The sequence below is a fragment of the Peromyscus eremicus genome, chromosome 22 (assembly GCF_949786415.1).
Source record: "Peromyscus eremicus chromosome 22, PerEre_H2_v1, whole genome shotgun sequence".
NCBI classification, from domain to species: domain Eukaryota; kingdom Metazoa; phylum Chordata; class Mammalia; order Rodentia; family Cricetidae; genus Peromyscus; species Peromyscus eremicus.
In genome coordinates this window covers 32,025,675-32,052,809 of record NC_081437.1, presented here as the reverse complement: position 1 = coordinate 32,052,809, position 27,135 = coordinate 32,025,675, and the positions used below count along the sequence as shown (strand labels likewise).

Below are 27,135 nucleotides of genomic sequence, written 5' to 3'. Positions count from 1 at the left end.
CACATCCAGGCATTGGCTACTGACTTCAACCTGTGACACATGGATGTGCTAAAGGCTGATGTGGACTAGTTCAGTCAAAGGTAATTATTTCCTGTCTCTACAGCTAGGTCAGATGACCATATACTTCTGATAAATACCCCATTGCCTGGGTTCCCTCCTTACCTTTGACTAGCCAGAGTCCTGAGCACCTGTGTGCCATTTCAGCTTGAAGCCGTTATGGAGAAAAATACCTCATCCTGTGCTCCCTGTTCCCAGGACAGGCTAGAGGGCTAAGTGAAGGATGGAACTCCTGGCATTTTCAGATTTAATTATTTATACATGTGGTCTCAAAGTTAATTTAAATACATCTAACAAATTTTGTCCCACCCCATCCTCAAACACCTTTAGGGATCTGAGAATATGGCATTTCATATAAAAGCTTTTTATGATAGAGAGACATGTCAGTTCCTGGCAGCATCCTGTATCTTCTCCAAGAAGATAGATGGCCACAGAAGAACTTCCACCTGGAAGCTTATGGCAAGGCCGGCCTTGCAGTGAAAAGTTGAGGTCCCGTCTAGACTGTAGAGGAGCAACAGGGATCAATTGTCCTCTCTGCCAAGACAGGTAGGATGACCTCCCTAAATTTCTACTTCACAGAAAAAAATAATCTGTCAGATCTTCCAGGCTTACCAGCTGAACAAGTGCTGCTTTGGGGCTTCTGCCAACAACAACCACAGAGAGATGAGACTTGGGATTGCTACTTAAGTACCTGGAAAGCCGTCTCACTTCTTCCTAAATTTATCCTTCTCAGATCTGATGATGTTTAATGACTAGGGTATCAGTTTAACAGCCCCAATCCCAATACTACAAGCACCTTCATAGCTCACTAATAAAGTTCCTGTTAAAAATACAGACAGATATGTCTCATTCACAGACTTCATGGTACAGGATATACTGGTTTCAGATATAATTCCAGAGGTTCAAAGTTTTAATAATGATAAATGCAGTTTTGATAAACTAACAGAGCATTGACTACCTATTCCAGCTGTCTTACAGATACCTACAGATTCGTGGGAGAAGTTCTGCTATTGTATCAAGAAATCTGGTCTGATGAAAACTAACAGTCTCCAGAGCCCAGTTTTGACCCCACCCATTTTTCAAGCCTATTTTGAAGATTTACTCCTCCTGCCTGACCTCCAGAGAAACAGCAGATGCCATGGCTCCTGTACTCCTGATTTGGTGTGCCATTTCCCCCCGAGCTCCTGGAACACCACTGCTGCAGCCTGCCTTCTCGGCTCCCTCAAGGAACCGATGCCTGAAATCTCCCACCACGCGTGACTCCCGCTTTCCTCACTTCGCCCCTTGTCAGCATGAAGCAGCCTGGAGAATTCGGCGTCCTTGTTTTCCCCACTTGCCATCTATCCATAATATTTCACCTTTTTATAATAATCAAAATGGAGGAATGTTAGTATTCTGACCCGCCCCTTGGAGACCTGCCCAGTGTCCTGATGTCAAGTCCTCTTTAAGAAAGAGAACTGCTCCCCCATTCTCACGAGGCGTGCACCCTTGACCCCTGTCCTCCCCCCTTTCTTTCTGCCTTCCTTTTTTATCTGTTATAATAAACTTATCTCCACGTGGATGCAGTGCCTGGCTGTGACTGACTGTTCACGCGCTGCAGCCCACCGCTGCATCTGCCCAGCATGTTTCCCTGCACACATGGGATGCCCTGGTCTGGCTAGCTGGGGTTCCCCACATGCAATATTATAACACCCACTCTTTGGCAATGACTACTATATCTGTTTTCAGTTTTGTCTTCAGTGGTACCATGTTTGCTTTAAATAATCTTTTTGTTTAAAAATTAGATCACATTGGTGTGTGTGTGTGTGTTTGCACGCACACGTATGCCATGGTATTCAAGAATCAATTATCTCCTTCTTTTATGTGGGTCTTGAGCATCACACTCATGTCATCAGGCTTAGCGGCAAGTTCCTTTACACTGCGCATCTCACTGGTTCACCTTCATTCAATTGTTAGAAACCCTCACCTGCGGCCTCACTAATAGCTCTTTCCAACAATGAAAGGTGATTATTCAATAAAAAAAAATGATCAAAAATGATCTTTTCATTGGGCCTCATTTCTTCTCAAGAGGCAGCAGAAATGACCCAATTTTATTCCTCAAATAGGGGGAATGAGTTGGAAAGAGTGAGAATTTGTAAGCATGTGTTTACTCGGCCCGTGAAGAGTTCCTACACCATGCGGTGACTCTGCAGGTAGCAGACTGAGTGTACCTGTTGTACGTACCCTGTGCTGGCCTTGAGCTAGCTGCTGGCATCACAGAGAGGAATCAGTTCTGTTCCCTCCTGGAGGGAGTCTATCACCAGATTAATTTGTCACGGATTTCCCTGTGAGCCCCACTTTCCAACTCATCCTTGGCATTTCAGTTTGATGGAGAACAATACACGATTCCATGAGCACACTAGAGATCAGCAAACTATTGCCCAAACTGAAACTGTTCCCAAGTCACCTGGATTGGAAACGGTCACGCCACCATGTACATATTGCCTATGGCTACTTGAGAAAATACATCAGCAGAGCCAAGTGGCCACAGCAGGAAGCATGGCAGCTTAAAGATAAAGAGTGACCTTTTGACCTTCGGAGGCTTTGGGGCCCCTCCCTTCGACCTGAACTTAGAGTCTTTTATTCTAAGTGGACACTGACTCCGCTACCCTCACATCCCTCAGAGCACTCCAGAGCTTCACTCCGTTTCCCTTCAGCATCTTACACTCACAGACCAAAATGCTGTCACCCTTCCCTTTGGGCCAACAGCGACCCAAAGTCTCCTCTAGCTTTTCTACCCACATCTGAATCCTTCTCTGCCTGCAGCGCAGCACAACTTTTCAGGGGAGTTGTGAACCCTACCCACATCACGCTCTCAAAATTAATCTTAAAATTACGGAAATAGTCATTACTATCATGACCGACTTCCAGTTTGGAAACCACAAGGTCGGCCAGTTCTTTGTTCTCGTCTTACTCAACAGCTTCCTTGCCAAAACAGAAGCATCAGCCCCCTCCCTCACCTTCTTCCTTACTCATCTTATTCTAGCTTCCCGAGTCAACCAGTTTCTTGACTTCCTCTACACCCCTGAAGCTGGGCGTCAGCTGCTTCTGGCCTTGGAGAGTTCATGGTGTGGGTCTTAGCTCTCTGTTCTCTTTTCCATCACTCATCTCATTCAGCCTTGCTTCGTCAGCTAGGCTGTAGGGTAACCAATTCATACAAACAGCATCTATTTCTCAGGGATCTAAAGTCTAGATGGCCAAGGTCAGGGTGCTAACGTATTTGGTTCTTGATGGTGGGCTTCTTCCTACTTGCAGTTTCTCAGGGGAAGAGGGAGAGAAAGAAGAGGAGGGGAAAGAGGCTAACGGCATCATCATGGGGGCCTCGCCTTGGTGACCACCTCTAAAATAATTACTTCTTCAAAGTCCCGACTTCAAACATCACCACATCAAGAATCAGACCTCCCACATGTGACCCTGGTGCAAACCTTCAGTGCTGAGCAGTTTCCGTGGCTTTACTGCAGAACAGAGATGGTTCCCAGGCTCTCATGTCCACCCGGCGCCTTCCTTCTGTCCTTGACGATTGTATCTCTCGGTCTCCTATAAAAACGCATGACTGTCAATGAGACGTGTCAAATCACAGGAGCCCAAATGAAGTCTTGACACTCTCCCCATATATATACCGTATTGAGACACTTAAGACAGGCAAACCTTAGAGTCCTCCATGACTGGGCTGTTCTTTCACATCTTAATCCAATCCATTAAGAAATAATACTAGCTTTTCCACTGTGCCCTTACACTACTTTGGACCGACTGGACTCCAGGTTTATCTCATCTAGATGATTACAAGAGTTTCCTTGCTTCTACACAGGTGTGCGCACACACAGACACTCACACACAGACAGACATGAAGACACACAGATACAGATATAGATAAACACACACACACACACACACACACACACACACACACACACACACACACACACACACTGTATGTAGTCTGCTCTTAACCGAGTAGCCAGCCTTTCCTTATGACTCAGGTCAACTTCGGATTCTGCCTTTCCTTCATCCTTTCCCACCGATCTCCATTTTACTCAGAGTTAAAACCAAATCCTTGAAAGGGCCTAGAGGACCTTTCTTCTCCAAGCTCACCTTTATCCCCGTAGCCCTAACCGCTTCCAACCACATTGAGCCTTCTCTGACCATGCTTAGCATCTCGATACCACACAGAACCTTTGCTCGCTATCTAAAAAGCTCTTCCTGTGGATGTGCATGCTCCTGCTTGCACATCCACCGCTTGAGCACAGTAATTGCCTTATTCACATTTTTTACCATTGCAAACCTCCGCCTTCAGCATTCTTTTCCCTGTAATCGCGCCCCCCTTCCCCCGGCCCCCCTTCCCCACCCCCCTCTCCCCTGCGCCCCCTCCCTGGTCCCCCGGCTGCCAGCCCTTGCCCTCTTCTGTCATGCCGTTCTCTCCACCCATTTGTTATGTCTGTTATTGGCTGTTTGTTTTCTTTTACTAGACTATAATATCTGCTAAGGCAGGAATTATTTATTGTCTGGTGTACTCGCTGATTTATCTTAAGCAACGCGAGCAGGGCCCCCGCTCCGGGAAGGTACTCAACAAATATCTGTCCAATTAATGAATCTCTGTGTATGAGGTAGTGACTAACACAGATAATTGGCAATGCTCTCTGCTCTTAAAAAGAAAAACACTGGGAGAAAGACAGAGACTTTGGAAGTCTCCAGGAAGAGGCAGGCCCGTGGAAAGCCAGGCTATACTTCAGGCTTTCTGTGTTGCTGACTGGAGCCGACCAGAGGTTCTCCGGGCATGTGGCTGAGTGGGGCTCCTTGCCTGAGCGGCCTGCATGTCCCAGATAAGCAACCATCATGTGCACTGGTCCGAGCTATGATGAGTGCAGGGACTATTTTTACCCAGCAGAGGGTAAGATAATCCTATAGACATGATGTAAAGGTCTGAAACATGTTGTACCATCCGTGGGGCTGGCAAGCCTTGCTGTCGATCCCAGGGATGTCTCACTCTCAGATAACAGTTTGAAAGCCCAGAGAAAGAATTTATAAGTTGCTTCTAGAGCCTCGTGACCCATGAATAGTCTAGGGAGCTTTCCTGGGGTGGAGGTGGAGCAGGCACAGACTTGAAGTCAGGGTAGGATTTGGGGTTGATTATATCTCTGTCACCCATAAATTCTCCCACCTTGAGCAAGAGAATTAACCTTTGAATATCTCTATTTCCATTTCCGGAAAAGTGTCAGCTCTTTCAAGAATCAAGCTTAAGGGAAAATGAAATAGCCCATGTGAATGTTTTTTTAACATCTATAAATTTTGAGGGCAGTATACTTCCTAGGCTGACACATAAAAGTGGGATAAACAAATAACTAATGTTATTTTGTGAAATACTTTTCTCTGCATTTGTCTCCGTGTATGAAGAGGATATTAATGCTGTCAGACCTCACACGGATACGTATCTGTTTCTATGAATTCAATATCTGCTGCTACGGGCTGACATTCTGTGTCTCTTCAAAATTTGCGTGTTGAAATGATAAGCACAATGTGACAATGTGAGGAATTGGAGCATTCAGAAGGTGATGATGTCATAGGCGAAAGCCTTCAGGAATGAGATTACTCTCTGATACAAAGAACCCAGGTAGGTCCTTTGCTTTTCCCCCCAGAAATATTTGTTTTTTGACTGATAGTCACAACAAAAGAGTGAAGTAAGGAGGTGTAAAAAGAAATCTGACTTTTCCTGTCTTGTTTTTAATCTCAGATTTATGTGAGCATTGTGGTGCCCATCAATTAATTTTGTCTTTAAGTTTGTAATTTTCTCCTATTTATACTGACTCGACAAAATTTGTAAATGTGATTCGTATCCAGGCCTCTCCCAGGATTAGCAGCAGACCCAGAGTTCCTCAAAGGGGCTTCCATTCTAGGTCAGGTTGGGGACAGCACAAACACAAACATGGATTACACGCTCAGGTCACAAGAAATTTCTGTAACTTGTCCAGAGACTGATTTGATTTTTTTTTTTTTTTTTAATTCCAAAGGCTTGTGGAGAGGCCTCTGTAAGGGAATAATTAAGTAGAAATGAGGTTTTTTTTTTTTTTTTTTTTTTTTTGGTTACAAGCAATAAATTTGTATGTGTGTGTTCCATGTATGTGTTTGTATGTATGTGTTGTACATAAGTGCACATGTAGCCACCAAAGTATTTCACTCCCTCTTATTGAAAATAACCTTTTTTCTCACGTAATATATCCTGATTATGGTTTCCCATGTCTTTATTCCCCCCAGCTCCTCTCCACCTCTCCTCCCATCTGGATCCACACCCTTTCTGTCATAAGAAAACAAATAGGATTCTAAGGGAGAATAATAAACTATGATAAATATAGATATATAAAATATAATAAGATAAAACAAAAATTAATACATTAAAAAAGAACAGAACAAACAAGAGAAAAAGAGCCCAGGAAAAGGCACCATTAGTTGAAGATTCTGTCTTTTTTTCCAGTGTATTTCTGGCTTCTTTATCAAAAAATCAAGTGTCCATAGTTGTATGTGGATTTGTGTCTCGGTCTTCAATTCAGTTCCATTGATCAACGTATCTGATTTTTATGTCAATACCATACTGTGTTTATTACTATAGCTTTGTAGTACAATTTGAAGTCGGGGATGGTGATACCGCTAGCAATTCTTTTATTATTCAGGATTGTTTCATCTATCCTGATTTGCGTGTGTGTGTGTGTGTGTGTGTGTGTGTGTGTGTGTGTGTGTGTGTGTGTGGTTTCCATATGAAGCTGAAAATTGCCCTTTCAAGATCTGTGAAGAATTGTGTTGGAATTTTGATGGAGATTGCATTGAATCTAACTATGTTAGCTCTACTGATCCATGAGCATGGGAGATCTTTCCATCTTCTGTCTTCTTCAGTTTCTTTCTCCAATGTCATGGCATCCAGAAGTTAACATGGGTGCCCCCTCTATTGCTGTCCACCCTACTGTTTGAGACAAGGTCTTTCACTGAACCCAAAGCTCAATGATTTGGCTAGACTGGCTGGTCTGTGAGCCTTGGTGAGCTTCCTGCCTCCATCTTCTCAGCACTGGATAGCCTGCGTGTGTCCACACCTGCCTTGTTTTTCACATGGGTGCAGTGGATTTGAACACAGGTCCTCATGTTTTACCAACTGAGCTTTCTTCCCCCAACAAGAAGAAAAATCTGTTGTACTCTAAGATACCATGAGCCAAAGGTGGCATATCAACTTTATGAAGAAAATCCATTTCCCAAGCTGAAATGATGTTTATAAACATGGGGATGTCTTTCCTTGGTTTGATGCAAATATTCTCACATCTCAAAGCACTGTTGGACAGCTGAACATTTTAAGTGAGTTTTACCTTTGGGCTCAAATATCTCTACTTTCAACATACATGGAAACTAGTTTTCCTTTGGAACGTGAATTGTTATTTGCTCATCAAAATCTTTTTCTTCCTTCTAGATGCTAGCCCCATTCCATTTCTGTCTCCTATAGAATTAGGTGTTGGACTTGTACCTATGTAACAAGTGAAAAAATTGGACAAATTGATGGTGCTGACTGGCCTTGACCATGAAATCCTCTAGTCTGAGTTCTCCTACACTTTTTCCTCTCTAACAGATGAACAAAGATGTTGATGAGGTCCAAGAGGCAGCAGATCCACAATTTGGCATGAGTGATGGGCTCCAGAATGACCAAGGAAAGACAATTACCACATGTTGAGAAACTTATTCAGTTTCTCAACCTGAAGTAGAAATGGGCTTTTCTTTTGTTGAGCCATTACCTGTCATAATTCTATTCAGGACTGTTTTGAGCTAATGTGTGTTGGGTTTAAAGCTATAGAGTAAGTCTTCCATGACTAATATGCCCTAGAATATCACAATATATTTGCCAGACATAACCATGCTGTATACACTTCTGACATCATACTACATTGATTACATTAGGAAATCTAGGCTTAGATTTCCTAATGTAATCAATAAATATAATGTAATTAATAAATCAAACATGATTTATTTTTCTCCCAAAAGACAGGATAAGGGAAACTACAAGTACATATCTATTTTTTTTTCCTCAAGCATAAGTCAGCCCATGATGGGAGAGCAGGTGCTTAGTATGTGTTAGGCATGAGATGAATAATCACATTCATCTGGCATATGGATTTCATACACCGAATAGCCAAAGAGTGGTGTTATTAGGCCATGTTCTTGCCTGTGAAAATTTATGGGCTGGTGTCAGACAGAGAGTGGCCACACTCATCTGAGAGACAGACCATCAACAACGGTGCAACCCCAAAGGGACATCATACTTTAATCTCTGGCTAAGCAAAGATGGGAACAGACCAGATCCCAATTAATTTCCCGATATGCTTTGGTTCTATGGTGCTTTGAATGATACCACGTAAACCACTATTGAGTTAACACCTTAGCATAGCCTGGCTGGCTGGCCTGTGACAGTGACACAGCAGAGTGGGGGGTGCCTTCCTTCTGAAAAGCCTGCTGGGCAAAAAAAGCAGAGACCACACTTTGCAAAATTATCAAACACTAATTGCTGTGTGATATCAAGCACACAGGACAATGCCCTTTATGAATACACATGAATGGCCCTCCCCCATAAGGGCTCCCCTCCTTCTTATTTAAACAAATAATCCACTGTTCTTGGACTCTGAGCTGGTCAGCTGGGACATGACAAGCACCATGCTGCAGGAAGTATCTAAGCAAAGCTTAGTAGCCATGACCCTGGGGACTTACGGAAGTTTCTTTCTTTCTGTAGAAATTGTTTCTGGGCATTGGACTGAGTGCCAAGCTTCAGTGAGGGCTGTACCATGGATGGATACACACATGATAATCTCTTTATTTTTAACTTACAGTCAGTGCCTGAAGTCATTAACGAAGATGTGAAAAATAGACTATGAAAGTAAAATACTGCTAAAGGCGCACTCACAAACTGAGTATAGCGCTAGCATCCAGTTGCCTTACCCTGCCATTTATATTATCTGCAGCGTGGACTCTGCTGGTGCAGGGGAAAAGCAACAATCGCTCAATTCAGTCACAGGATGGAAGGACAGACACCCCCTCCTCAGGAAATGTGCTTATTTGCAGAAAGGAAACACAGCGAAACGTCCTCCACAGGATTCCATAAAAGCCATACGGAATACATTGTTCCAGAAACCATCATAGAAAGTGTATGGAATCCCTTGGCATTGATCCAGCGACAAAGCTAAGGTGTCTTCGCAGTGCTGATGTGGAAGGAAGGCCAGCTGTGTGAGGGAGTCCTCAGGACTTTAGCTCTCTGTGGTGTGAGGGGACATGAGCCTCATGGAATAGATGTTTCTACTTCATGAAGTTTGCACATTTCCATAAATGACCTATGTGAGCCCCAAAGGGCAGAGAAGAGGTGGTTGTGATCCCGCCCCTCATTTGAAGGGTCTCAGGTTGAACGGTCATTGAATACTCCCAAGGACCAGAGTCTAGAGATTTCTTTCTTTTTTCCCTCATCAGTTCTTACTCTCAGGAGAGAAAGAATTGAGAGTCAAAAATCTATGCCTTATATTGAGGCCAATCATTGTTTTTTAATTCATTACAAATTTGTTTCACAGAAAGTCCCTAGCATGAACCATCATCATTATATAGGAAAAAGGCAATTGGGAGTTCTAGAAGATGGTAGAAGGAAGGCCATCATTTTTAGTATGAAGCAGAACAGCTGAGAAGCCAAGTCATGTGAACGGATCAGCACAGCTGTCCTGAAAAGAAGCTGGACCACCCCTGCTCCTCCTACAAGCTGCCATTGAGGGTTTGGACACCTAGCAGGTACCCACAAGACTTCTACAGATGACATACATAAGAAGGAACACTTAGAGGCCACTGGTGCTGAAGCTTGGAGAGCTTTGTTCTCATCTTGGGAGAAGGGGTAAGACAGTGACTTCATAGGTCTGGGGGTGTAAGCATCCTATGCTGTAAAGGTTGTTCAGGACCTATAGCTGGGAATCAACCAGGAAGCTGACAGTGAGAGGGTGGGTGGACTCAATATCGAAGTGGGAGGGCTCGCTAGGATGCTCCAGCCTCCGTGAAGGTCAGAGTCATGGAAGCTCAGGTGGAGGACATCGGGCAGCACAATAGCTTCCGGAACTGAGTCAGCAGGAAGACTACTGTGCAAAAGAACCACACTCTGGTGTCCATACAAAAATCAAAGATAATGAAAACAAAACTGAAATTATTAATGTTCATCAAAGTTTACAAAAATCATTTACTGTAGAAGGTAATCAGCAGGAAGACTACTGTGCAAAAGAACCACACTCTGGTGTCCATACAAAAATCAAAGATAATAAAAACAAAACTGAAATTATTAATGTTCATCAAAGTTTACAAAAATCATTTACTGTAGAAGGTAATCAGCAGGAAGACTACTGTGCAAAAGAACCACACTCTGGTGTCCATACAAAAGTCAAAGATAATGAAAACAAAACTGAAATTATTAATGTTCATCAAAGTTTACAAAAATCATTTACTGTAGAAGGTAATCAGCAGGAAGACTATTGTGCAAAAGAACCACACTCTGGTGTCCATACAAAAATCAAAGATAATAAAAACAAAACTGAAATTATTAATGTTCATCAAAGTTTACAAAAATCATTTACTATAGAAGGTAATGAGTTTATTCTAGCCTTTCCATTCGTATGTCTCAAAAGCTAAGTTATAAAATACTATATGGCTATTCCATACTTGAATAATAAGCAGATGGAGTAAGCAAGAGATTTACATATTCATAATTCACGGTAATAGAAAATATTCAACAGCCACACAAATGAGAAAAGTAGGAGAATAAAAATAATTTTTCTTATGTACATGAATGAAAAAAATCAACAAAAAGATTATGTATTATAAATAGATCAATTTTCTCAAGATGATTTACAGTTCAGATGCAATATCAACATTTAGTATTATGCCTATATGTATATATGTGTACCACATGTGTCCCTGGTGCCAGTGATGGCCAGAAGAGGGGGTCATAAAACCCTTAAATTGAGTTACTTGTGGCTATTGAGTCTCCATATGGGTGCTAAGACCTAAACCCTGGTTCTCTGCAAGAGCAACTAATGCTCTCTCTTAACCATGGAACCATCTTTCCAGCCTTAACAAGAAACGGTGCTTTAAAATTATGTTGATGTGTGTGTGTGTGTGTGTGTGTGTGTGTGTGTGTGTGTGTGTGTGAGATGTGAGTGTGTGCATGCAATGTCATGGTCCATGTGAAGAGGTTACAGGACAGCCCGTAGGAATCGCTTCTCTTTTTAACTTGTGATCCTAGGGATCAAAGGCAGGTCATCAGACGTAGCAGCAAGTGCCTTTACCCGCTGAGCCATCTCAATTAAAGTCACTCCTCAATTAATGGTCTAAGAGAAAGCGCAGCTACTTTCTTAAAGCAGACGGCACCGTATAGTAAAAGTAGCATTGCCGTCCCTCAGCAAAATGATTACATAACAAATGGGCATTGTTCAGCATCATGGTTGCAGGAAAGACTCCCATAGGAATAGTTTTTTCCCCCTTCTGTTGAACCACGGTGGCTGACATTATCATGGTAAGAAGAAATATTGGTGAATTTTCTAAGTTTTGACTTTTGCCCTAGAAACTCAAACTCATTGAACTGCCCAATGGACCGATGTGGACAATAATGCTAAATTACTTGAGCCCTTTTCTTGAAAAAGGAAAGGAGAGTCTTCACAGTACAATGGTTTTGTCATACCCCTTCTCAGCTGTAGGTATTACCCAATTTGGTTGTAAAGTCTGTTGGATCTACAGATTGAATGTGTACTTTATCTTTTCTAGGTACCCAAACATTTTTTTCCCAGTATTTTTTCTCAATAGCTTTGCATTCTTTAGATATTTAAAAAAATGGTCTCTCAAACAACTGATTCATAAGTATGCTGGCATGACACATTTGGTCCAGTCTTGAGTGCATTTTAATGCTACTCAGTGGGAAGGAACACAACTGAGTTTTCTCTTTCCTCTCTGCCTGCAGTGACTAATTCAATCCCACAAAACATTCAGACTAATATGGTTAAAGAGAAACATCTAAAGCTTATGCATAGCTCAGACTATTTCTAATTTTGTTTCAATTTCCCAGGAGACCCTCCACTTCTGAATGTATTAAACTAAGCATTTCAACAATAAATAGCATGCTGTCTTTGAAAGGAGGAAATATAGAGCCTCAGCAAGAACAGTTATTTCATTCACAATTCTTTTAAGTTTGAATGGCTCGGGGTCAGAGGAGATGTGCGGTGTAGAGTCAGATGGTAGATTGTGTGTCCATCTCCTGAGTGGGTTCCTGCTGGTCTATAAAGCGCCACAGTCCAAGTTAAGTGAGCCCCACACTTTCCCAACTCTTCTGGACCACTGAAACCTTAGGTCCTCTTTGCCCATGTGGTTATTGGTTTAATCTGTTTTCGTTCAGTGCAAATCACCATGAACTTGAATATACCAGACCTTGGATCCAGCACGCACTCCTAAACCATGGCCCACAGGACCTTCTCTTTGCAGCTCAGCTTCATCAGAAACTTCTTTGGGGAAGGAGAGAGGTGGGGAATTGGTGTTACTGACCCCAGGGGATGGGGTGGGCATATGCCGAGTCATACTTGGGGAAGGCAGAGGACAACCTGCAGGAGCCGGTTCTCTCCTTCTACCATGTAGGACCTGGGGATCGAACTCAAGTCGTCAGGCTTCTCAGCAGGAGTCCTTACCCACTGAGCCATCTCATGGACCCATTAATACTAATTTCTAACGACAATTTAAGCAACAGGGGCCCCTCTGAAGAATGCTCACTCTTCTGAAACTTTAAAAAGATCGGTAAAAGCACTTGATTTTTGCCCAGCAGTGAGGAGATTCAGACGGCAAAGAAAGCTGTGTCAGCACTAGGACCTGAGTGTGACCCTAGGTAGAAAAGCTGGGTGTGGTAACTACACAGTTGTAACCACAGCCCTGGGAAGGCAGGGCTGCCCGACCAGCATTCTAGCCTACTCACTGAGCCCCAAGTCCCATGGAGACCCTGTCTCAGAACAAAAGTTGGGCAGCCCCTGGGAATGATGCCCAAGGTTGCTCTCTGGCTTCTACAAGGGCATGCGAATATATCACCTTGTACACATGCATGTGCCTGCATGCACATGACCAACACACACACACACATGCACACACATACAGCTGTGAGAAATTTCATGTAAGAGGCCATTCTTTTCATTTTCCTCATTTTGGGCATTTCCTTGGGAGAATTCAGATCAACACCCAACTATGGGAATAAGGATATATTTCTATTCTGGCTCTATATAGGAGAGAAAATTGTTTCCAAGTTTTACACATTTTACTACAGTGTCAAGTCTGACCAGTATTGAAAGTCTTATTTATATTTAAGTTATAAGAAACCATGTCATATGCCAGCCTTTGCTGTCATCTAGTGAAGTCTTATCTACACTCCACAATCACTCTCTTAAGTGGCTGAGACCTGGAGAGTTCATTGTTTTGAACACGGTCCTCCCTTTTAGCAGAGGCAGCTAGACGTGGCCTGGTGTGTGCAACCTAAGTGTTATGCGTTCTGCTCTCCATTGATCTCGGATTGACCCTCATGAGCTCTGACCAGGGTCTTGCACGAGATGCCTTATTCAGGTCACTCCATTCCAAAGGGAGGTTTTACAATTTCCAGGTCACGTGTTTAAGAAAAAGTAACCGGTCAAGGCTTTGCAAAGAAAGTTAGTGGCTATGCCCACTAGATTCTCCCACTTATAATGAAGTGATGATTGTGTAGCTCTTTGTTACTGTTTTTAACGCTAGCTGTTTCTTCTGAGTAGGCAGAGGCAGCGATGACTTATGACACAGTCATTAGGCAATGAATCGCTTGTGTATCTTTCTATAACGAAAGCCAACAGTACCCACTGGTTTAGGTAAACGTTCAACCGCGCTGTGTAGGCTGCCTCAAACCCAGTCTGCATGGGATTGGTGCTCTTCTAGTATATGCAAACAAACAACTTGTGCTTGCCCCGTACGGCTTCCAGTGTGGTGGAGGCTAGAGGTTGTAAAGCATTGAAATTTAGACGATGGAACCAAGCCAGGTAATGACCACTGATGCCACCAACCCAGGTAGAGACACAGATCTCAAAGGCAGGAAGAGCCTTGAAGGGCAGGTGAGTCCATCCATCCAACAGCAGGTGGATAGACCTCCCAAGGTCACCCAGCCTGTAAGTAACCACGCTTTTCTGTCTCTCTGCTCTAAGCTCTTTAGTAGTTCCTTAGCAGTTATATGAGATGTATTAGTTATCTATTACCACATACCAGATAACCCTAAATTATCTTAAACAATAGACACTGATAGATCCACCCTTTCTGCAGGTCAGGAACTCGCTGGATAGACAGGCTGAGCAGTTGTGACTGAGCTGAGGGAGCAATCAAATAGGAACATGCCATTGCTGGCTGGGCTGTGACACTGTGCCTCTAAGTTCCATGTGTGGTTTCTGGCAGAGGGGCTTTGCCAGCTGTGGGCAGGTAGACTTGTTTCCTCCTCATGGGGATTCTCCACAAGGCCCTTGAGTTTCCTCATAACATGGCAGCCACCTTTCTCTAGAGTAAGGTGTAGCCAGACAGCAGCTGCAGTATCTGCTGTCACGTTGTGTCACACACTGCCACCTGCACCAGCCAGTTAGCAACCAGTCAGTGAGTTCTTCTCACTTGAAAGGAGAAGTCACTTCGGCCTCTGGATGGGGAGCGCCCATGCACAGTCACATCCATCTCAGCAACAGGAATGCAGCGTTCCTGTATCCTGGCATCAGGGATGAACTGATCATGAACATCACTGTCTTCAGGCATCAACATAAACAATGGTACTTCATTTCTAGCTCAGTTAACCCACGACAAAGTACAGTGAGAGATCTGACCAAGGCCTATCCCAACAAACTTAGATCACGCCATTTTATAGGTAGACAGGCATTTACAGAGGGCACCTTAAGTGTAGGGTGGCACACTGTCATGTTCACCACTTTGCCTAGTAACTGGTAGAACTCTCGCCACTCAAACACCCAGTTCCATTTCTATTACTTGTGAGAACCTGGAACGCCTACAGCCTCTGCCTCAAAAAGAATGCTTTGCCCACGCTAGGAAACACAACAGCTTGTTACTAGTATGTTCATAGCAGTTTTTTAAAATTATGGGGAGAGTCCAGAGCTCCTGGATCAGACCGGCAAGCACCTAGTGGCACCTCCACCACACACACACACACACACACACACACACACACACACACCCCTCTTTACAACCCCAGTGAGGGCTTTTGGTTCAACAGCTTCATCCTGGGGAGTGTTGGGAGAGCTGGCAAATACTCTAAACAGATAAAAGATAATTGAACAAGGAGTGAGTGGTAAAGGGTGACAAAGCGCTATTTCCATTATAAGCTTATCTCGGTAAACTTTCTCAGAGCCCCCGAGTTCCCGAGCAGGGTGTGGATTTGGCAATAGTAAAGAAACAGGGCAGGCCAGGAATGTCTGGGGAGCTAATGAAAGCCCCTGAAGTGGTTGAGGCTGCTATCTCTGCTTTGGATCCCTGCCACCTTGACGCAAATGTCAGACAGTATTTAATTGGCAAACAGGGCTTCAAAGGGTTGCTGGGCCCTGCTCCCAAGGCCCCGGGGCCTGTTAATGTTTAATTGTCATGTGCAAGGGCCCACTAGGCCTTCCTACACTTGGGCGTTTTATTGCACTTTGCAAAAGCGGTATTATGAGCCTCCTTCTTGCTCCACGAGCCTTTTACAGACATGTCTTTGGTGTCATAGGCTAACCTAAACCTTAAGAAGCAAAGTTCCCTAGTAATCCACCAGGCCAGAGAGAAGTACCTTCGAGTTGAAAAACAGTGAAAAGACTCCCCGTTCACCGAACTGGCCTGAAAATCAAGACGTATCCCCGGGGACATCAGATGGGGTGGGGCTGGGGCTAGCTGAGGGTTTGGAGCAGACCCTGGGGTGACTTTGCTGGGTGGGAACTGGTGCAAGTTCCTCCTAGAGTGTGGATGGTGTCTGCTCTAAAGGCAGGCAGGCCCCAATGCAAAGAGGGTTGCTTTTCCTTAATTCCCTCCTCTGCCCCAAATAGCTAAGTGTTTTTATGTTGTTCTTATCTAAAAAGTCAGAGAGACTGTCTTGACAAGACTCTATCAATCCTGTCTAATTACATGAGGAGGAAGAAGAAATAACAAAAGACAAACACCCCCTCCCCCTACCACACACACCCCCGGGAGGTGGAGACTCGGAATAAAAGACTGGCTTCCAGCTTGTGACGTCTGCGAAGCTGCACTTGGAATTGAATATGAACGATTTCTTTGAGTTGTCAACTGAAGTCAATGTAATTGAATACATCTTCACTGAGTGAGTGAGCACTAAGTGTTCATACCAAACAATTCCTTTGGCTTCAAATTAGTGCTAGTTAGAGAAATGGTCTCTTTGTTGAATTGTGGAAATGTATTGGTTCGTCGTTTCAATCATTCTTTTGCTGATTGTGAATATCTCTCCGAAGAATGTAAGGAGAAATATCTAATTACACCACTTATATCAGAATGGCGAGGCGTATATTTATCCTGTTTGTTAATTATATGTGTCCCAGCTAAAGACCACACATCAGCTAATGTCAACAGCAGCCGGAATGGCCTGGTAAACATCAAAAGGGAGGTGAACACCAAATTAAAAAACAAAACCCCAGCAGAGCAACTAAAAAGTATGCATGTTTTTAATGTATTAACATGAAGTCAAGACTTTGTTGTTCTCTTTTGCCTGACTCGACATTCAAAGGTTATCAGATTTTTTGTCCCATGGACATCTAAATTCTTCCCAGCAGAATCTTCGCCATTAGCAGGTGTCTGGACCACTGAGCCTGCAGGTTGAGAAGCTTATTAAGTCTCTCTTCTGAAGTGCTTTTGTTCGCTTGGATTGTGGCCCTTCCATCCCTCCTGCTGACTTCCTGAGCTCTTCTTTTTTTTTTTTTTTTTTTTTTTGGCCACGAGGAGATGAGCAGGTGTCTCCTTCCACCACGAAGTCCAGTCACATCCAGGGACGCCCAGCCATAGAGCCTTAGGCTCCTGGGAATGGAGACTTGGAAATAATCTATTGTGTACAAAGCGAGTGCCTTCTGAATCTACACACACAAGTTAATTAGCTCAGGGACCTAAAATATTCCTTTCCCATAGAAGTGAGAAGTAGTAAAAATGAGAGGTCTTTATGCACGCTTTCTCAGCAATTTTCTAGGAAGGGGTATATTATCTTCTAGATAGATTTACAGGAACATGCATTATGCACCTGCCTCTTATTCTCATTAATGGCGGGAACTACATGCACACAGGAGCATAGCACTTGGCTTGTACACAAGAGGCCTCCCTCTTTTCCTCCTGTAGTTAACAATCTCTGCTTCACATTTCTTAAATATCTTCCAAAGGAAACAAAACACTAAGTGTCGTTCGCGATTTAAACACTATCTTGGGTATATGTTTTTCAAAGGAAGCGAGATTAGCACATTACAAAGGCTTTCAGATTCACTTGAGGGGAGCAAATGGTTATGGCTGCCACCCTCAGCAGTTCTCAAGAGGGCCTAGGTGGGAGAAGGAGCTGAGGCTTTCTGTCTCAGCCGTGTAGGAAGGACTTTGTTAGGAAGGACTTTGAATCCTTAGCCAGTCTCCTACCAGTGTTGACAAAACCAGGGCTAAGGCAGCGAAGGGACAGAGCTCTGAGAAAAAGACACTGCTAAAGCTTCCACCTATGGGCGAAGCCTACTAACTCCACACACCCACTCACTCATTCATTAGTCTATTTATCCTTCGACTCCTTTGCTCAACACAAACGTAATGGATACCTACGATGCGCCTCCCAGGGTGCTGGGCTCCGAAGATGTGGTACCGAAGCGCGTTAGGGTCTGGGCTCATGAAACACACCATTTAATGAGAACACAGGAATTATATAACTAATTATGCAAGCGGCTCGCTTACTATTGCTATGCACAGGGAACTATGAGCACTTTATAGAGGAAGTGACTCATGGAAATGAATGCAGGAGCTTCAGTAGGGTAGAAACATATAACTGTCACCATAGTGATAGGAACCCATTGAGGAAAAGCGTGGCGTTGGCAGGGAGGAGCATGTGCAAGGTTCCTGAGCCAGACGGGTTCAAATTCTGTAAGTGATTTATAAAAAATGCTTGCAGATTATTTATAGAAAATATAGTATTACAATGTTCATAGGTACTGTTATTTAACAGTAAAAGACAATTCTTTTATTTTCAGTCAGTGAAAATAACAACAAAACATTCTCTTGCCCTCTTCTGTTGGCTTAAAAAAAAAAAAAAGAGGCATTTAGAACGTGGGCGGATGTTTCCGTGGGTAGAGTGCTCAAGGCCCTGAGTTCAGATTCCTAGAGCTGGGCAGGGTGGATGGAGCATGTCTGTAGCCCCAGAACGGGAAGATCAGAGATAAGCATGTCCTGGGCCAGGCAAGCTTCAGGTTCAGCAAGAGGCCTTGTCTCAAAGCATAGGTAGAGAGCACTGAGGGCAGACACACCAATCTGTGGCCTCCATATGGGCATGCACTCCTGCATATGCCCATGCATGAACACACACACACACACACACACACAGAGAGACACAGAGAGAGAGAGAGAGAGAGAGAGAGAGAGAGAGAACTGATCACATCATGAATCAGTTTTCCACAAAGCTGAAGCCAGACTCAGAATAAGTAAATCCTTAAGTTCTGAATGAAAAAAAAAGGCCATAAATTCTCTTCTAACTCCCCCTGTTCAGCACTTCATTACCCATTCCTATGAGACCAGTGACACCTGTGTCCCTAATCTGTATTTGTCCAAATATTTATGAGGAATGCCAGATTTTTTTTTAAGTTTCAAACTTACGCTTTTATAAAATATAATAAAAAAATTACGAGAGAAAACTACATACTTTGATATGGACTGCTGTAAAAATCTCCATGATTACTCTCAATTGCAATGTTTCTCGCATTTTAGATGGATAGCAAGCTGCTTCCACCAACTCCCCTTGAAAGCTAAAATTTTTTTCCCCAGCTTCAAACACTGCCCCATGGACCTGTAGGCAGCCTATTATCCAGGAATCTATTGACAGCTCTTGAAATTATTCACATTTCCTGCCTGGGCCCTACCGTGAGTTAGAAGTTACCTTGTCTTGGTTCACAACCACGAGAAACAGTATTTCCTCAATGGAACTGTGTTTCTGAAACTATTAGGAGAAATCAGCCTCAAGTCTTGGTGTCTCTAGGTCTGTGAAGAGAACTCCAAGTGTCTCCAGGTCATGTAATTGGTTTTTCTTTTTTGGTGCTGTTTGTTTGTTTTGTTTTTTATAAGTGTGTCAACATTACTGTAAGAACTAAGTTTCAGACTATAACAGGAAGGCAGGCAGAAATGTCTGGAATGATGCTTGTACCACATGAGCAGCCAGGGACATGGATGGCCACTGTGAAGTTGGAGTCATACACAGGTCCCCAGGAACTCTGAGAAGATGAGACCCCAGAAGTAACCTCAACTCCTGGGTACCTTCCTGATTTTTCTCCTTCCACTTTACTGACTTAGAGAATGCCAATTTTCATCTCATTCATCTCCTACCATGCAGTATTGCCTAGACCAACCCAACCCCCCACAACTATTTCCTTGAAGCCTAAGACTTCCAAATTACACTTCCAACACACATTCTCATGTAAGCACCAATTCTCATCTAAGACAATGTATCAAACTATCTCTAAGCCTTCCTAGTAGGCCAAACCATGCTCTTCCCTCAAAATGTTCCTACCTAATTGGAATTCTATATATTTCTCTCATAGCCCAGGCTGGCCTGAGCTCACTGTGTAGCCAAGGAGGAACTCGAATGTTTCCACCTTCCAAGTGCTGAGATTACAGGCATGCACCACTACACTTGGTCTAATTGCAATAAATCTTAAATATCTCATCCTCAGACTAAAGATCTTTAGGTGAGAGGTTAGTTTTGGGCTGTCACGTGGATTCAATAAAACTGCAGAAGACCACAGAAGAGGTAGTCAGGGAGTAAGAGACAAAATGGAAGTTAGAACAATGTGAGGATAGACACACAAGGAAGTGGGCAGACTCCAGATATGGGGAGAGGAAAAGGAAAAACATTGCTATTCCCCACAGACTTTGGAACGAATGAAATTTTGCCCCTGGGACCCAACATTTCTAACATCCATTACTACAGAATATCTCCATTTTATAGTGGTTTGAATTAAGATCTTTCAACTTTCCAGTGGTGTGAAAGGGTTAGTCATTCAGCAGTAACTATGCTTCATTTAAATCATATATTTATAGTTTGTATGTGTGTGCCTGGGTGATGTACACGCCTGCCACAATTCCATGTGAGGAGACTAGAGGACACTTTGGTGGAGTGAGTTCTCTTCTTCCACCTTTATATGGGTTCTAGGGATCAAACTTAGGCAGACAGACTTGTGTGGCAAGCACCTTTACCCGCTCAGTTATTTCACCCTGGTATCTTTCCTAAGGACAGCACATTTATAAGCTTAGGGCCCTACCCTTGTCATCATAAAGTTGATAACTCTTTAATTATTAAATCCAAGGATACAGAAGTAGTTTTAATGTTGGACAAATAATTCAAAGGTCTAATTTTAAAAATTGTCAATGACTCCAATGAAAATTCAAATAAACAAAGAACTGAAGATGTTACTTCAAGACTTGGATGAGAAATTCACCAAGTTGGAAAGAATTTAAGCCCAGACAGATTTGGCCTGGGAAGAGGTATGCGTAGAGGGTACATGGGAATCATGGAAATGAAAAGTTCAACAAATTATATTAGGGAAAAACCCACCAAACCTTGAGCTGGGGAGAGGGCTCAGTGGGGGGTAAAGGTGCTTCTCATGAAAGTATCAGGATCTGAGTTCAGATCCCCGGGATTTGTGTAAAAGCTGGATGCACAGCACAAGCTTTCAATCTAGCATTCCTCCTGGGAGTTGGGAGGCAGAAGAGAATACTCCAAAGTGTGGCATACACAGTTGCAAACACACACACACACACACACACACACACACACACACACACACACACACCATCATTGGGAAAGAATCACAGCTAGACCAGACTAGGTGGAGGAAAGGATTGAAGAATTAGTATCTTCAGATAGCAATAAAGAAAATAAATAAGTAACCATGGCCACAGTGTCAAAGACCTCTAGGACATGATTAAAAGACCAAACTTAATGAATCTGTCCTAGATAAGAGGCAGCTGAAATACAAACAGAAGGCATAAGACATCTATTCAATAAAATTACAGCAGATAATTCTCTAAATCTAGGGGGGAAATGGATATACAAGTACAGGATCTAAATAGAGCCCCAGATAGACATGAGCATAAAAACAGAATTCTTCTGTGTCGTATTACAATCAAAATATCAATGGAGCAGAACAAGGAAAATACAAGTCGCGAAAGAAGGGTCAAATTACTAGTCTTCACGTGGAAGGCCTTTAGGGCAGTGGTTCTCAACCTGTGGGTCGTGACCATCGGCAAACACAGATATTGACATTATGATTCATAACAGCAGCAAAATTACAGTTATGAAGTAGAAATGACAATAATTTTATAGTTGGGGGGGTCACCTCAACATGAGGAACTGTATTAAAGGATCACAGCATTGGGGAGGTTGAGAACCACTACTTTAGGCCGTACGGGTACTCAGGGCACCCAATGTTTATACAAACAATGATTATAATGCTTAGTGGTCACCTTGGGAACAATCAGACATGGCGCGTGAACATTTTCTAAGCCAAAACCCTTAGCAAACAAATCATGAATAAGCAGGATGTTTCCGAAGGTTAGGATGTCTCCGTCTTTTGTCAACTCGGCACAAACCTAGACATAGCTGGGAAGATGAACCTCAACTGAGAGAATGTCTCCATCTATTGTCCTTAGGGAAGTCTATAGGGCATTTTCTTCATTAATGATGGATACGGGTGGCCCATGGGTGGTGCAAGCCTGGACAGGTGGTACTGGGTAGTATTAAGACAGTAGGCTGAACAAATCATGAGGAGCAAGCCAATAACCAGTGCCCCTCAGTGGCCTCTGCCTCAGTCCCTGCCTCCAGGCTCCTGCCCTGCTTAAGTGCTTTGCTTTGGCTTACCCTGAGAAAACTCTGCAGACTTCAAGAAGGAGTAAATCCTTTCTTCCCCGAGTTGCTTTTGGTCATGGTCTCTATCCAAGCGATAGAAACGGCACTGAGACCGAGTGGGTCCTTGTACCTTGTCTTAATCCTCATCTGCAATTGCCCCCATTCCCAACCTAAAAACTCAGAGTGCATTTCTCCATGAGACGTATGCAGGGGACATCTCTGCCGCTACAAATGCCAAATGGTTCCGAAAGGGCACAAGCTGGCTCCGCCCTCACCTCTGAGCTTTCCTGGACACTGAAAAAAAGACCCCAGACGTGGGCGGCCTCTAGACTTTGGGTGCCTCCATCAGTTCCTCTCGTGGAGTTCTGTCTCTGGTGCCCGGAACATGGCCAATTATGTATGCAGGTCAGCATAACCGAGGGGTAAGGACAATCTTGGCTGCTTACCTATATACTTTCCCAGGATTGAAAGGAACACATTTAAAACCCCTTTTGGAATACAAAAGCCATCTGGAGCAATTTCTTCTGGGAGTTCTTCATGCAGGTAGTCACACAGTCACAAGCTATAGAACAGAGGCTAACACGGCAGACCCCCAAGGAAGGGGACAAGCCTGCCAAGGACAGGAATTTTAGCTCATTATGCTTACTTAGACTGACAGTGAATAGGAAGTGACTCAGAAGGAAACAGCAGAAGGAATGGGCTAAAAACGCCTGTTTTCTAGGCTAGCTCTTCATTGAACTAGGCCTTTTATTCTGTTAAAAGTATTTATTGATCCTATACTATTTCTGATGAAAGCTTAAAAATCTACCAATCAGAAGAGAAGCAATGGATATCTCTCATAGTGTCTCGGGACTGCCCAGCACACTTCACAAGACAAGGAAAACTTGGGAGCTGAAGAGAGGTTACGTATTCTCATCCAGAACAGCTCAGCGCAGAGAAGAGACCCAACCTTCGAGGGGGCCTCAGCTGGAAGCAGACGGCCCAATATCCCTTTGCATTCTTACTGCTGTCTCCTTTTTGTTTGTGGGCTCAGAGGCATCTAGCTGCTTAAAAACAATCCCAGGAGCAGCCAATGCTGGGCACTGGGAAAGAGAGAGTCTCCAGGGAGCACTAAATCTAGAGAGGACACCTAACAGCTGGGTGGGTATCATGTTTGGTTTATTCAGCTGCTTGAATATGTCTGCTCCACCAACCAGATTTCACGCCACCGCGAGGCCTTTGTTGAGTTAAACTGGTTTCCAGCAGTAAATGGAGATAGACTCTCTCCCCTCTGCTGTTCTTCCTGTGTTCAGAATCTTTCTCTGCGGAGCCACTTAGACGACACACAGTGTTAGGCACGGCTGTTGTCATAGCCATGCTACCCAGGTATCCGTACAAGCCTGTGCTCCTTAGCCAATCCCCAAGAGCAGAGATAAAGGGTGGGCAGAAACCAGGGTTGCTTAAACATTTTTTTGTCAATGAGCCCATTCTACCTGAAAAAAATTGTACACAGTTGTGATAGAAGTATATAAAACAGATGTAATAAAGGAAGCATTTACTGATAATAAATCACAGAAATAGGTTTTAAAATAACTCTTTGGTATACATATAATTTTACTATTTATTAAAGATGACAGAAAATTTTCCTGCTAAGGAAATGGATGTGCTTGTTTATTTTTACATAAAGAATTAAATCCAGCCGGGCGGTGGTGGCACACGCCTTTAATCCCAGCACTTGGGAGGCAGAGGCAGGCAGATCTTTGTGAGTTCGAGACCAGCCTGGGTTACAGAGTGAGATCCAGGAAAGGCGCAAAGCTACACAGAGAAACCTTGTCTCGAAAAACAAAAAACAAAAACAAAAAAAAAAACCAAAAAAAAAACCAAAAAAAAAAATAAATCTTGGTTGACTATTTGATACTACAAGACTTAGGTCATGTTTAATTTTTCCAAAATTGATTGGTATTTTTTTATACCCACTAATGCTGAGAATTATACTTCCTGTAAATATGCTGGAAAGATATTGTAGCTATTTCAGAAATTGTTGGAAATTCTGTTCTAATCTCAGGTCAAAATTCACTTAGCATTTTAAAAAACGATACTCAAGTGAGCAACTCAAATATCAATTTTAAAAATTAAATGTTCTAACACAATACAAGCCAGAGAGATATAGTAAGGTAAGGAATGATGGTAGAAAAATATTGAAAGTCTTTGGTTGCCTTCATTAGACCAGTACATTTTCATAAACTCAGAAAATTTTGCACATAAACACCGTGATTCATATCATATAATAGTCAGGAATCTGGGCCAAAGGGTTTCAAGCAGGATTCACGGCCATTGTGTGGTGTGATGGTGTGCACAGCACCCAGTGTATGTGTATGGTGAGAACAGCCAGAAACTCCTCAGATTGATCGTGGGATCAGTTTTGAACTAACCTTTGGTCTTTAACCTTATCCCATCCGTGGCCCACACATTCAGTCCACAATCCAAATGTGGGCTTGTGGCTCCCAGTTTAAACCTTAGGGCGTAGAGTAACCAGAACTCACAGATGGGCAGTGTGAAGCCACATTGCTGGTTAGCAGTGGGAACGTGGAATGGCACTCTGAGGCAGTAGGAGCCCAGACCAGACTAAGACTAACACTCTATTTTGTTACAGCCATTTACTTGAAATTGATACTCATGGAGCTCACCAGAATTCATGATGCTGCTTATGACCACAAGATGAATAGTGACTGCCAATCTCCCTGATCCTTGGTCTCAAGAGTCAGAAGTAGCTCCTAAAAGGCTTTGGGCTGGCTCCCTTTGGATGAGTTCGTTGTGTTTAAGGAGTACACTGACCTGTACTGATGAGTCTCTTCATTTATCCACTGGCAAGCCAGGCATTAGCATTTTATCATGCGTCTCACCCTCAACTACCCACAAGATTTCTTTCCTTCTCTTGACTTCTAAATCTGTATCAGGGCCACCTGTGGCCAGATCTAGCCACCAGCCTGGGTTTCTGCATCCCTGGTTAGAAACAGTTTTACAATTTTAAAGTGTTATGGACAAGAATACAGGCAAAAATACCTTACACAAATTATATGTGTCCCTCAAAACCTAAAATATATTACTCTTTTGTCTTGTACTGAATTTTATTTTTTACAAAACCCTGCTCTAATCTTTCAGATTATAATATAAGGAAAATAAATAAATCATCTATATTGATTAAGATGATCAAGTAAATTCTGTTTACTACAGGTCTAAGTAATCCATTGTGCTAATGAGTTTTTTTAAAAAAAATTTATTTTAAATTAACTGTACATAATAGTCTAGTTGTTCCTCTAGCTTTAACCTTTACTAGGTTTTATCCAATCTATCAAAAGCCTATTGCCTTTAAAATGTGAAGAACGTTATGTAATACAGCAGTTCAATTTTCCCTAAGAGTCCCATCTAAGGGGCTTTGGAAATTCCTCTCAGACTTTCTGTTCCAGTTTGGACTATCTCCAGGCACAGTTGTTACCCAGGCACTCTGTTGGATCACCATTCCTGGGAACTTTTCCTTTTTTCCCCCCTCTCTTCTCAAGAGAATATGCTACACATTCATCAGAAATTCCAAAGACATGGAATATAGGAAGTAATTGTTCCAGCCCTTGATATCTGAAAGTATCTTGACTTTGCCCTCCCCCACAACTGACACTTAGCTGAATAAAGAATCCTATGAATTGAATTGCATGCTTTATCTCCAAATACTGGAGGCTGAAGTCCGTTATCTTTTCTACCTCTGTCTTTTCACTGTTACCCTGAAAACTGGGCACGTGTATCCACGCTTCCTGGTTGCCCAACTTGCTGATTGGAGAGGGCAGGCAAGATAAGTAACTGTCTTGCTAGAAGTTCCCAGATGTCTGCATCTGGAGTTTTTCATCTGAGCTGTTCTGTTTCCACAGACAATGTACCTGCTCTCCCCATCCTTGAGGAGCCCAGGCCTGGCTTGCCAGGAGCCTGGGAAGAAACAGGCTTATGCCTACCCAGAGTTCACGACCTGTTAAACCTGCTGTGGCCCTCCGTGCATTTCACTCCCTATCCCTGTGTGATTCTGAGACAGCAACTCCCTATTACGTTTATTATATTGCATAGATTGTACCATGTTATAATGATACACAGTGCTTTCCTGCTCCCCTTACTAAAACAATATGAAGAGACACAGAGGTTCAAGTACTTTACTTTTAAAAGAAAAGATTTATTTTTCAAATATTTTTATCAGTTTTAAATTGTGTGTGTGTGTGTGTGTGTGTGTGTGTGTGTGTGTGTGTGTGTGTGTGTGTGTGTATGCATGCGAATACAGTTACCCACAGTCCAGAAAGGGCACTAAATCCTCTGGCACTGGAGTTACAGGTCGTGGTGAGCTGCCACATGGGTACTGGGAACAGAGTCAGTATAAGCCCTTACCTGCTGACCTACCTTTCTAGCTCTTACGATTTATTTTTTATGATCTATGTGTGTGTGTATGAGAGTGAGTTTATGTGTGTGTGCCTGCCTGTGTGTGTGCCTGCCTGTGTGTGTCCATGAAGACCAGAAAAAGGCACTGGATCCCTGGAAGCTAGAGCTATAGGCATTTGTGAACTGCACATGAGGGTAGGCATCTGAATTCCAGACCTCATGACGGAGCAGCAAGTGTTCTTAACCGCTGAGCCACCTCTCCAACCCTACATTCTGGCTTTCTAACCAAAGCAATCATTGCATCTCCATGCTTCCCTGACTCCCCACACCCTTCATCCAGTCATTCTGTGTGACACCTGAGCCTACCAGTGGCTTGGTGGGTCTCTGAGGATCTCTGAGGGTCTCTGTGGGTCTGAGGGGCACTGTGGGTCTCTGTGGATTTCTGAGGAGGGGCTCTGTGAGTCTCTGTGGGCTCTGTGGGTCTCTGGATCTCTGAGGGGCTCTGTATGGGTTCTGTG

General features: G+C 43.3%; 2 long non-coding RNA genes across 3 annotated transcripts in view; one reads left to right on the top strand and one right to left on the bottom strand.

Annotated features, from left to right (window-relative positions):
• The window catches only part of LOC131897400 (uncharacterized), a 46,519-nt gene extending 31,389 nt beyond the window's left edge, over positions 1-15,130 (bottom strand). For both annotated transcript variants that reach the window (XR_009375670.1, XR_009375669.1), the window contains exons 1-2: positions 15,054-15,130; positions 3,522-3,633 (exon numbers count right to left, since the gene is read on the bottom strand). This is a non-coding gene — a long non-coding RNA (uncharacterized LOC131897400). The remainder of the gene's footprint in view (positions 1-3,521; positions 3,634-15,053) is intronic.
• LOC131897402 (uncharacterized) lies at positions 11,585-25,325 on the top strand. The gene is made up of 2 exons (XR_009375671.1): positions 11,585-11,650; positions 24,858-25,325. It is a non-coding gene; the product is annotated as an uncharacterized LOC131897402 (long non-coding RNA).
• The last annotated feature ends 1,810 nt before the right edge of the window (positions 25,326-27,135 follow it).